The sequence below is a fragment of the Lolium rigidum genome, chromosome 3 (assembly GCF_022539505.1).
Source record: "Lolium rigidum isolate FL_2022 chromosome 3, APGP_CSIRO_Lrig_0.1, whole genome shotgun sequence".
Lineage (NCBI taxonomy): Eukaryota > Viridiplantae > Streptophyta > Magnoliopsida > Poales > Poaceae > Lolium > Lolium rigidum.
The window spans coordinates 238,281,446-238,294,708 of NC_061510.1; the positions used below are offsets into that span (position 1 = coordinate 238,281,446).

A 13,263-nucleotide genomic window follows, 5' to 3' on the forward strand; every position below is an offset into this window, starting at 1 on the left:
GCTTAAAATTCATTATGCTACTTCTCAAAGATATAATTTTAGCGGGAGGATAATATCTACCAATAAAAGCATCCTTGCATTTAGTCCATGAATCAATACTATTTCTAGACAGAGATAGCAACCAATCTTTTGCTCTTCCTCTTAAGGAGAAATGAAACAATTTTAATTTTATAATGTCACCATCTACATCCTTATACTTTTGCATTTCACAAAGTTCAACAAAATTATTAAGATGGACAGCAGCATCATCAGAACTAACACCAGAAAATTGCTCTCTCATAACAAGATTTAGTAAAGCAGGTTTAATTTCAAAGAACTCTGCTGTTGTAGCAGGTGGAGCAATAGGTGTGCATAAGAAATCATTATTATTTGTGCTAGTGAAGTCACACAACTTAGTATTCTCAACAGTACCCATTTTAGCAGTAGTAAATAAAGAAAACTAAATAAAGTAAATGCAAGTAACTAATTTTTTTTGTGTTTTTAATATAGAGAACAAGACAGTAAATAAAGTAAAACTAGCAACTAATTTTTTTGTGTTTTTGATATAAGAGCAAACAAAGCAGTAAATAAAGTAAAACAAAGCAAGACAAAAACAAAGTAAAGAGATTGGATGTGGGAGACTCCCCTTGCAGCGTGTCTTGATCTCCCCAGCAACGGCGCCAGAAAAAGAGCTTGATGTCTACTCACACTTCTTTTCCTGTAGACAGTGTTGGGCCTCCAAGAGCAGAGGTTTGTAGAACAACAGCAAGCTTCCCTTAAGTGAATCACCCAAGGTTTATCGAACTCAGGGAGGAAGAGGTCAAAGATATCCCTCTCAAGCAACCACCGCAATCACGATACAAGAAGTCTCTTGTGTCCCCAACACACCCAATACACTTGTCGGATGTATAGGTGCACTAGTTCGGCGAAGAGATAGTGAAATACAAGTGGTATGAATGAATATGAGCGGTAGTAACGGCGCCGAGAAAATAGCTTGCTGGCGTGAAGTTGATGGTAGTAATATTGCAGGAAGTAACGATGCAGTAAAACAGTAAATAAGCGATGATTGCAGTATTTGGAAACAAGGCCTAGGGATCATACTTTCACTAGTGGACACTCTCAACATTGATCACATAATAAAACCACTCTACACTCTCTTGTTGGATGATGAACACCATTAATTGTGTAGGGCTACAAGAGCACCTCAATGCCGGAGTTAACAAGCTCCACAACATTTGATGTTCATATTTAAATAACCTTAGAGTGCACGATAGACCAACGCAATTATACCGAGTACTAACATAGCATGCACACCGTCACCGACAGACTATGAAAGGAGGAATAGATCACATCAATACTATCATAGTAATAATTAACTTCATAATCTACAAGAGATTACAATCATAAACTACGCCAAGTACAACATGATGCACACACTGTCACCATTACATCATTGAGGAGGAATAGACTACTTTAATAACATCACTAGAGTAGCACATAGATTAATAGTGATACAAAGCTCATATGAATCTCAATCATATAAGGCAGCTCATGAGATCATTGTATTGAAGTACATAGGAGAGAGATTTACCACATAGCTACCGGTACAGCCCTTAGCCTCGATGGAGAACTACTCCCTCCTCATGGGAGACAGCAGCGTTGATGAAGATGGCGGTGGTGTCGATGGAGATGCCTTCCGGGGGCACTTCCCCGTCCCGGCGGCGTGCCGGAATAGAGACTCCTGTCCCCCAGATCTTGGCTTCGCGATGGTGGCGGCTCTGGAAGGTTTCTCGTACCGTGGCTTTTCCGTACCGAAGATTTAGGTCAGGGGGCTTCTTATAGGCGAAGAGGCGGAGTCGGAAGGGCTACGGGGGACCCACACAGTAGGGGGGCGCGCCTGGCTCCTTGGCCGCGCCGCCCACACGTGTGGGGCCACCGGGGCTCCCCTGCGGTGCCTCTCGGGTGTTCGGAAGCTTCGTGGAATTATAAGATGTTGGGCGTTGATTTCGTCCAATTCCGAGAATATTTCCTTACTAGGATTTACGAAACCAAAAACAGCGGAAAACGAGAGCGGCACTTCGGCATCTCGTCAATAGGTTAGTTCCGGAAAACGCATAATAATGACATATAATGTGTATAAAACATGTGAGTATCATCATAAAAGTAGCATGGAACATAAGAAATTATAGATACGTTTGAGACGTATCACTGGGGTTCACCAAGAAGGAGAATGCGCTGCGCTTCCCCAAGGAGGAGAGCTATCCATTACCTCCAATCGGGTACCGGGTCAGTTTCGTTGACCATATCATCCGCGGTCTTTCTCCCCCTATCCACGAGTTTCTTCGAGGTCTTCTTTTTGTCTATGGGCTTCAGCTGCATCAGCTGACGCCCAATTCCATCCTGCACGTGTCGATTTTTATCACATTGTGTGAATGCTTCCTCGGAGTCCAACCTAATTGGGCTCTGTGGAAGCGCATCTTCTGCCTCCGCCGTAATGGCTCCCACAACGTCGCCTATAACATCGGCGGCGTTGTTATCTGTGTTCATTCTGACGTCGAGTACTTCGACGTCAAATTCCCCGACTCCGTCCAAGGGTGGCGCAAGAAATGGCTCTATGTGCACGAAGAGAGCTCCGATTCAGTGGAGAACAATATCGCCCCTTTCGACGGAGGAGCCAAAATCCTTCGCCGCCGTTCTCGGGATGTCGAAGCCACGGAAGATGAGAAATTGGCGACGGAGGCACGCGATGACTCGCATCCACCAGGCTGCGGAACACCGTGGCAAGGAGGCTGTCGGGTATTCAAATCACGGCCTATTTCCTTAGGATTAGAGTGCAGCCTCTCCGGGCTCGCAAAAATCCCCTTTGGATGTACGTGCTGGTGAAGAAGACGTCGACGGAGCTCTCCAAAGACCTTCCTGTGAAGGATTTGGAGAAACTGATCCGAAGGATCTCGTCGCTCAGCAAGAAGGATACTATTCCATCCTCTTGCCGCATTACGCCATATAGTGGCGCCAATCCCCTTCCCGAGGTAATTGTTCCTCTTGACTACTATATTGTCGTCTCGAGTTTTTGGTATCTGTCGACTACTATCTTGGTAGCGTCCATTGCATAACTTTTTGTCGACACTCTTTGTTTTTCACAGAACCACCCTGTTCTGGCTTCTCTTCCTCCTCTTCCTGAAGGTGGAGAAGTCGAAGAACGTATCGTTGTCGAGGAGGACAACCAGGGTACCTCTCACCCTGAAAGTGAAGTCGCGGGTTCTCAAAAATCCGCGGCTTCTTCTGAAAAAGAAGCCGAGTCTGAGGCCAATGCCTTGACACGCTCCCCTCCTTCCGCTGTTTCTCCAAGGAACAAGAGGAGAAGGGACGAAGGTGCCGATTCTGGCACCTCCAAGGCCGGCGCACCTCCTGCCGAAGAAGTTGGTCCTTCTGAAAAGAAGACAACTTTCAATCCTTACGAGGATGCCCTTGTCAGCTCGTAAGTTCTCTATTGCTCTTTATTGTTTGCTCTCGATGTTTTTGTCTATGTTGATTCTTATATTGTCGCCTTGTGTTGTAGCGGTGACGAGGATGAAGATCAACCTATTGACGCGACTGCTCGAACGAGTACGTCGCGTACTTTAGTTATCTCGAAGCTCAGCCGATGGAGATGAAACCTCACCTTCTCAGCAAAATATCGAGCATCCTACTCCACCTGCAAGCCCCCGTGCCCCTTCGCCAAAAAGGGCAAGGATCGAGCCAGCCAAGGAGCCTACCCTACAACTTGGTGACTCCACGACTCCTCCTTTGGATGACGTAAGTTGCTCACTTCTCCTCTTTTGTGCAAAATACTTTTCGATGCTACCAACTCTTTTTTGTTTTTTTGCTTCTTTTTTCGTACTTTTTCTTTGTCGAGCTTTTTACCTTATTGATGCTTGCTTCTCTTTTTCCTTTGTCAGCCCTTGATGAAGGAATTCATCCGTCTCAGTACCCAATTTGTCGGGTACCGTGACTATGCTAAAAAAGCCGAAGGTAATATTCTGCTACTTCTTCTGGCAAATGACCTCTTCCTCCTTTCTTGTCATGATTTTGATTGCTGTCGACTATTTTGTCAAAAAATCTTGTGGAAGCCAACAAGCGTGCTGACGCACTTGCTCGTAAACTGGAGCAAAGTGAAAAAGCTCGTAAGAAGGCTGAAGCAGATGCCAAGAAAGCTAAGGCAGATGCCGTCGCTGTCGAAGATCTTCGAAAAAGACTTCATGACGCGGAAGCCGCCTTGAGCGACAACATATCCGAGCAAGGTCTGTTCGTGAAGCTGAAATCCTCAGTCGCTTGCAATCGCAAAGTCGACGTTTTGTCAGTAAGCCCTTAAACCTTTGCTACCTCTTCGGGTTATCAAATTTATCCTTGCGCGATCTTTGACGATCTTTCTTTTGCTTTTTTTGTAGGGAAAACACATCAGGATTTTGACTTGGAGTGTCCAAAATGCGATCAGCTGCTTGACGAGCTTTCCCTTCTTGAATTTCATGGAGAAGAAGCACGCGAAGGCCTTGCTGAAGCTAGAGCAGGTCTGTCGCGTCTTTTTCCATATTTCTTCCCGAAGACACAAGAGCCCAAGATTTTCACAAATCTCGCCAAGCACTTCAACTCCCAAGAAGATCTTGGGCTTAAACTTCGCCCAGAAGGCCTGAAGATTGGTGTCGAGGGCACCATTGCTCTGGTTGCGGACAGCCAACAGGACGTCAACTGGGCTAAGGTTGGCGAGATAAAGGAGATGGAAACGAAGAAGTGGCAATCCTTGATTAAGGCGGCCAAACCTAACTCCAAGCCAATCCTTGCTTTCCTCGGTTGCAAGCCAACTCCTGCTCCAAGCTCATCCAAGCCGGAGGTCAAGTAGACCACCCTGTCTTTCTTATTTTTTCTTTTTATTTTTTCCTTTTGATGCTGTCGCCAAAGTAGCTTTTGGCGACACTTCTCCCACTAGTTCGCTAGGGTATCCTCCATTGTAATGCCTTGTAAATATTCTAAGAATCAATGGAATTCTATTTTGCCTGATGATTGATGTCGAACGTTTTGTTTTCAGTTGATATTTGATAATTACACTTCAACTCCTCGCCCCTCCGATGTTTTTCCTGCTTCCTCTCGCTCGAAGAAAACGCCTATTGATAGTGAATTTAGTGAAGATTCCTCGAGTAAAGGTTCAGCGCAGGACTTGGAGGAACTTCGTCAGCAGCTTCAGTATGCGAAGAAGCAAACACTTGTGATGATGGAGCAGTCTCGAAAGTCATCCGAAAAAGAGAAAGTTGCGCTGCAGCAGGCTCAAGAAGCCATAGCTGCCAAGGAAGCCGCTATTTCTGAAGCTGAAAAGGCTACCACCCGAGAGAATTTTATGCTCGAGTTGATGAATGAAGCCAGTGTGGATATGTCAGGTATGCTTTTGCAAACAAAAACTTCTTCGTTTTTCGCTTGTTTCCTCCTTTGATATTCTTGTGCTGTCGCCAAATAGGTTCCTTTCTAGACACTGCTGCTGAAGACCAAAGGGTAGACACAAGGACAAATCTCCTGGTTAACCTTTCACTTGACCATGGTTCTCTGTTCTGGGCCACTCCAGAATGCACCCGACAGATTGTTAGATTTCAAGACCGCGCTTGTCAAGTTCGTGAGTTCCTTGATTTCTGTTCGAGGACATTGACTTTAGTTTACAGCGCCTTGTTCCCGCGCAACAAGATGCCAGAAACCCTGCCTGCTCTGATGGATAAATTCCGGGATGCACCTCGAATCCATGGATTTGTACGAGCTCAAATGTCTGCTGGCGCGAGATTTGCTATGATTATGATACAAATATGCTATCCGAAGTTAGACATGAGTCGAATTGTTGCCAAGTGTCTAGCCAAGATGGCAAAGAGAAAAAGGAATATTGACAAAATTGATGATGTGGTGAAGCCTGTAGCAGAAAACATGATGGATGAATTGCTTCGGATGGATGCTGAGTTCTTCGTGAAGGGTAGCTATGCTGAACATAGTACTCGTACTTCCAATAGTGAACGGCTGACCATAGATAACATACTAGGCGGCCGTTAATAATTTTTCCTTTGTCTTGCCGATTTTTCTCAATGATTGCACCTTGTATATTGTAAACATATTCTATATTGTAAAGCCACTAGATATGTTTTCCTTGATTTCTTGTCAAGCCCCCGAGTGTTTCGGTGGTGAATTTCTTTATTGTGTATGAGAGGTTTAAACCAAGGCAACTAAATTATATTGAGTATACTATATTTGCGGGTACGAGCCCCCGGGCCTTTTGTGCTGATCGCTATTTTGTATCTTCGTTTATTTTGCCAGGTGTTTTGCACCAAGGCAAAATATTTTCGGTAATATATATTGTAACTCTTGGGCACAAGCCCCCGAGCCTGTCGAAGAAAAAAGATATATATCTCCACTATCTTTATTATATTGCAGCACCACGAGCCCGCCTCATTAAAAACCTTTTCCAGCCCCACTCGGTGCCCTGAAAAAGGAAAAGAGTGCGTCTGAAAACTCGCGGGCATTTCAGTACATTGTATTTTTACAAGGACTATATTTCGACTCTAGGCGTAAAAACTCCTGAGTTGTGCCACGTTCCAGGGGTTTTTCTCGGGAGCCCCCGTCTTCTTGTCCTTTATCCTGTACGCTCCTCCTTCGATTACTTCTGTGACGATGTAAGGGCCAAGCCATGGCGACTCGAGTTTTTCAGTACTGTTTTGATTGAGTCGTAGAACTAAGTCTCCAACCTGAAAGGATCTTGGTCGCAAACGTCGACTGTGGTAATTTTTCAAGTCTTGCTGGTACTTAGTGACCCTCGATAATACTTCATCTCTGGCTTCGTCCAATGCGTCGACATCGTCTTCCAATGCTTTTCTAGAAGCAGCTTCTTCGTCATACTCCATGACTCTTGGAGAATCATGCTCTATCTCTATTGGCAATACTGCCTCAGCTCCATGGACCAGAAAAAACGGAGTCTCCTGTGTCGCCGTATTTGGTGTTGTTCGGATACTCCACAACACACTTGGCAACTCCTCTGGCCAAGTATGTCGAGCTTTTTCCAATGGTCCTAACAAGCGCTTCTTGATACCATTGCAGATGATACCATTGGCTTTCTCGACTTGGCCGTTGGTTTGTGGATGCGCAACTGACGCGAAGTGCAATTTGATGCCCACCTCTGCAATATGCCTTGAATTCCTTGGATGTGAAATTACTGCCATTGTCCGTGATGATGCTATGAGGTACTCCGAACCGAAAGACAATGCTTTTCACGAACTTAATTGCGGATGCTCCATCTGGTGAATTTATCGGCTTTGCTTCTATCCACTTCGTGAACTTCTCGATAGTGACGAGCATGTACTCGTATCCTCCTGGCGGAGCTTTGTGTAATTTTCCCACCATATCGACACCCCACTGAGCAAAGGGCCAAGACAAGGGTATTGTCATCAATTCTGCTGCCGGAGAGTGAGGCTTTGTGGCAAATCTCTTGCACGCATCGCAAGTTCGTACTATCTCCTTTGCATCCTCGATTGCTGTCAACCAATAGAATCCTGCTCGGAAAATCTTGGCCGCGATAGCTCGACTGCTTGCATGATGACCACATATTCCTTCGTGTACGTCTTTCAGCATCATCCTTCCTTCTTCGGGTGTGACGCACCTTTGTAACACGCCCGAAATACTTTGCTTGTACAACTCCCCTTTAACCACCGTAAAAGCTTTGGATCGTCTAATAACTCGCCTTGCTTCAACTGGATCGTCGGGTATTTATTTCCTTAGGATGTACTAGCAGAATGCCCGCGCGATGCTGCGTCTCTCTCAAATAATTTCATTCATGTGCAGTAGTAGACATCATACACATAAAAATTCATTTAAATTAGTAAAAAATTAAAGAAATAAGCAACATAATATTTGGAGAACAAGGTTATCCCGTTTAAGATGGTTTTGTAAACTACAAAAAAAGGGGAACATATATACCATTGTAAAGCATGACACCAAGTATATCAGCAGGACTACATAGACTTGCATCTAAAAGGAAAAGGCAGTAAATAACTTGTACACATGTTTAGTCCAGCCCACTGTAATTTTATTAGCTGCACCGGTTCCTAAATTGTTTTGAAAGGATGTGCAAGCAAAGAATACCGGCAATGTCAGATTTGGCTAATAACCCAGCCAGCAGACGCTTGTATCGGCAGCCTGGCTGATCCTGGTGGCTTACTGCTTGCATCACCAGGGAAAATCTCAAGTTAACCGAAGTGCTATCCTCCTCCTCAATAAGCAGCACCAGCAACCCAACACACGTCAAACCAAAATCTCCAGCGAGTCCTAGAATATTCCCCAAACCCCCACACCGTCTCTGCTCCGCCGCTCCGCCTGCCACTCCACCGTCGCCACCACTCGCGATGGACGCCCGCATCGGCTCCGTCGACAGGCCGTCGCCGGCGGCGGTGAACGGCGCGGTGGGCTGCCCGGCGTCGGCGCCAGGGTGCCCGATCATGTCCTCCCACCCCGCGCCGCTGGCGGCCGGCGCGGCGTCGCTGGGGCGGCACCTGGCGCGCCGCCTCGTGCAGGTGGGCGTCGGCGACGTCTTCGCCGTCCCCGGGGACTTCAACCTCACGCTGCTCGACCACCTCGTGGCCGACCCCGGCCTGCGCCTCGTCGGCTGCTGCAACGAGGTCAACGCCGGCCGGGTACGCCGCCGACGGCTACGCGAGCGTCCGCGGCTTGGGGGCCTGCGCCGTCACCTTCACCGTCGGCGGGCTCAGCGTGCTCAACGCCATCGCGGGGGCCTACAGCGAGAACCTCACCGTCATCTGCATCGCCGGCGGGCCCAACTCCAACGACTACGGCACCAACCGCATCCTCCACCACACCAACAGCGTCCCCGACTTCTCGCAGGAGCTCCGCTGCTTCCAGACCGTCACGTAACACCAGGCAGTGGTGACCAATCTGGACGACGCGCACGAGCAGATCGACACGGCGATCGCGACGGCGCTCAGGGAGAACAAGCCCGTCTACCTCACCATCAGCTGCAACCTGCCCGGGATACCTCACCCCACCTTTACCCCGTCCCCTTCTTCCTCGCTCCCAGGATAGCACTTCGACCAAGGGAAAAGTCGTGCGTGCGCGGGGGTCTCAGCTGGAGGTTTTATTTTTCTGGTCAACGTTTTTTTACGTCGCACGAGTAAGGGCGCACACGGTTTTCAGCCGGTTTTGCTCCCGATGCGGAGGGCGAACGACGCGGTTTTTTCTGACGGACGACGGTTAATTTACGTACGGACACCACCGATACGCGTTTAATAGTAAAGATGATATGTAAGCTTGCATCCACGGAACCTGCACCATCATTACTAGTTCCTGTTCCTCTTCTTCTTCTAGTGCCTCTTTAGGAGCCCCCGAGGGTTTCTCACACTACAAGAAAGTTGCCATGGCCGACGAAGTTGAAGTCGCGCCGTGGTTGCTGGTGCACCATGGCCGACGATTTTTGGTCTCTCCGTTGTGCATGTCAAAACATTTTTTTCTCGTTTTTGAGGCCACCTAGCCCGACGAAAACGGCCAAAACGTCGCGTATGGTGTCCCGGGACGTGGTGCATCTCGAATTCTCGGGTTCGCCGGCCGAGTCAACGCAAATCCGCACCGCCGAGGGATGTAGGGCCCAGATGGCAGCCTCTGTGGCATTTTTTTTTTCTCGATCGCGCCATCTTGTTCAACGCTCTCCGATCGAGCCGTTTACGATGCAGGATCATGGGTCCCGCATGTCATCCTCTATGAACCAAAATTCTTTCTATTCTTGGATTTTTTTGACCCCCTGATTACTGGCTACTTCCTTTTTCTTTTGATCCCTTGCCGCCTTGGAAACGTTGAGGCCGCTGCTGCTAATTGGGACCCGCATGTCATCCTCTATGAGCAATCAACTTTCTTTTCTTCGAGTTCTTTCTGGCACCTCAAATTTGGTCACTTGCCTTTTTCTTTCGATCCCCTGCCGCCTCTCAAACGGTGATACCGCTGCTGCTAAATGGGACCCGCATGTCATCCTCTATGTACTATAAAACTTTCTTTTCTTGGATTTTTTTGGCACCTCATATTTGGTCACTTACCTTTTTCTTTCGATCCCTGCCGCCTCTCAAACGGTGAGACCGCTGCTGCTAAATGGGACCCGCATGTCATCCTCTATGTACTATAAAACTTTCTTTTCTAGGATTTATTTTGGAACCTCATATTTGGTCACTTGCCTTTTTCTTTCGATCCCGTGCAGCCTCTCAAACGGTGATACCGCTGCTGCTAAATGGGACCCGCATGTCATCCTCTATGTACAATCAAGTTTCTTTTCTTGAATTATTTTTGGCTCCTGATATTTGGTCACTTGCCTTTTTCTTTTGATCTCATGCCACGTTTGAAACGTTGAGGAACCTGCTGGCTCATGGGACCCGCATGTCATCCTCTATGTACTATAAAACATTCGTTTGTTGGATTTTTTTTTTGACTTGTTTCTTGGATTTTTTTGGCACCTCATATTTGGTCACTTGCCTTTTTCTTTCGATCCCCTGCCGCTTCTCAAACGGTGATACCACTGCTGCTAATTGGGACCCGCATGGCATCCTTTATGTACAATCAAGTTTCTTTTCTTGAATTATTTTTGGCTCCTGATATTTGGTCACTTGCCTTTTTCTTTCGATCTCATGCCACGTTTGAAACGTTGAGGACCCTGCTGGCTCATGGGATCCGCATGTCATCCTCTATGTGCTATAAAAGTTTATTTTCTTGGGTTTTCTTTCACCCTCTGATTTTTTGCTATTTCCTTTTTCTTTTGATCCCCTGCCGCCTTGGAAACGTTGAGTAAGCTGCTGACTCATGGGACCAGTCAACCTTAGAGGTTAGGCCCGACCCACGTAACTAATGGACCAGCCCAACTATATAGTTGACCGGTCAAACTAAGTCAGCTGGCCCGGCCCGCAAACTTAATGGGCCGGCCCGCTTAAGACGTGGCAGGCCTCGTGTGGGCCTACCATCTACCACGGGGTTTCAGCCGGTTAACGCCGTTAGCCGCCGGCTAACGGCGTCCGCCACGTGTCGGTTGCATGACGTCGGCGGTCAACGGGCTCCCGGAAACACTATCGCAATGGTCCGATTTTCCGTGGCGGAAGGGCGCCCAAGCGCGACGGACCAAAAAAATCGTCGTAGGACTTTGCCTGACGCAGTTTCGACAACAGAACCCATATCGTCGGGTTATGCCCATAGGCGACGAAAAATACCCCTTAGCGGACGATTTTGGGACGTTGTCTATCAGAACTTTTCTTGTAGTGTCATCCTTCTGCTTCTTTTGTGCTTTCTTCGGCTTTGTAGATCTCTCAGCTATCTCTTCCCAAAACACGCCTGGTGGAATTGCGAGGCACTGCGACCCGATGTTTGCAAGAACATCGGCTTCATCATTGCTCAGCCTGCTGATGTGATTTACTTCGCATCCATCAAACAACTTTTCTAGCTCGTTGTACACTTCTTTGTATGCCACCATGCTATCGTTGACTGCATCACATTGGTTCATGACTTGCTGAGCCACCAATTGTGAGTCGCCAAATATTTTTAGTCGAGTTGCACCACAAGCCTTCGCCATCTTCATCCCGTGTATAAGAGCCTCATATTCTGCCTCATTGTTGGACGCGTTTGGGAACGTCATCCGTAAGACATACTTTAATTTGTCGCCTTCAGGTGATATTAGTATCACTCCTGCTCCAGCTCCTTCTAATCTCTTGGATCCGTCGAAGTTCATAGTCCAAGTTCTCGACAAATCCGGGGGTCCTGTATTTTGTAACTCCATCCACTCTGCGATGAAGTCCGGTAAAATTTGCGACTTTATTGCTTTTCTTTTCTCGTACGTGATGTCCCGAGGGGAAAGCTCTATTCCCCAAAGGAAGACACGACCCGTAGCCTCTGGATTATTTAATATATTGGACAAGGGCGCCTCGTTAACCACTATTATCGGATGTGCCGAAAAATAGTGCCGCAATTTTCTTGCGGTTGTAAACACTCCATATGCAAGCTTCTGGTACTGCGGGTACCGTTGTTTTGAAGGCGATAAAACTTCACCGATGAAATATACCGGCCTCTCGCACTCCATGGAGTTTTCCTTCCTCTTCTCTTTCGACAACGAGTGCCGTGTCGACCACCGAGGCGTAGGCTGCAATATATAACAGGAGGGGTTCCTTCTCTTTAGGCGCCACCAAGATTGGTGGTGTCGAAATTGTGCGCTTGAGATCTTCGAAAGCTCTATCTGCCTCTTCGTTCCATTGGAACTTCTCTCCTTGTTTGATTAAAGCGTAGAACGGTAACGCCTTTTCTCCCAGTCTGGCGACGAATCTGCTTAAAGCTGCGACTCGCCCAGTTAGCTGCTATATTTCTTTCAACTTTGTTGGCTTCCTCATTGTTACGATAGCTTGGATTTTTCTCGGATTAGCTTCAATCCCTCTTGCTGAGACTAGGAACCCGAGAAGTTCTCCTCGAGAACGCCGAAAGAACACTTCGTCGGATTCAGCTTGAGACAAAACTTGTCGAGGTTGTCGAAAGTTTCCTTTAGGTCCTCGATTAGTGTTGCCCCCTTTTTTGACGTTATAACGACATCGTCAATGTATACTTGTACATTTTTCCCAATCTGTGTTGCTAAGCACTTCTGCATCATCCGCTGATATGTTGCTCCCGCGTTTTTCAGACCAAAGGGCATTATTCTATAGCAAAACACGCCGTAAGGTATAATGAACGCTGTTTTAACCTCATCTTCTTCTTTCAATCTGATCTGGTTATAACCAGAGTATGCATCCAAGAAGGAAAGACGTTCACATCCTGCCGTGGAGTCCATAATTTGATCGATCCTCGGGAGGGGAAAGTGATCCTTTGGACAATGTTTGTTGAGACACGTAAAGTCGACACACATGCGAAGGACTTTAGTGTTTTTCTTCGGGACCAACACTGGGTTTGCTACCCATGTGGCTTCTGTATGCAACTCCTTAATGAAACCAGCTTCTCTTAGTCGATCAATCTCTGACAGCATAGCTTTGCGGTTTGGCTCCGAAAAACGCCGCAAAGGTTGTTTGATTGGTCTTGCTATTGGATCCAAGTTTAGGTGGTACTCGGCAAGTTCCTCGGGTACTCCCGGCATGTCAGCTGGACACCATGCGAAGATTTTCCGAGTGCTCACGGAGGAACTCGATGAGCGCGCTTTCCTATGCGAGGTCCATGTCTGTCGCGATGGACGTCGTTTTCTTCGGATCTGTCGGGTGAATCTGCACCTCCTTG

The 13,263-nt window shown here is 47.3% G+C and overlaps 1 pseudogene; it reads left to right on the top strand.

Moving 5' to 3' along the window:
- Positions 1 to 8,378: 8,378 nt before the first annotated feature.
- LOC124696216 lies at positions 8,379 to 9,072 on the top strand (annotated as a pseudogene).
- Positions 9,073 to 13,263: the final 4,191 nt, after the last annotated feature.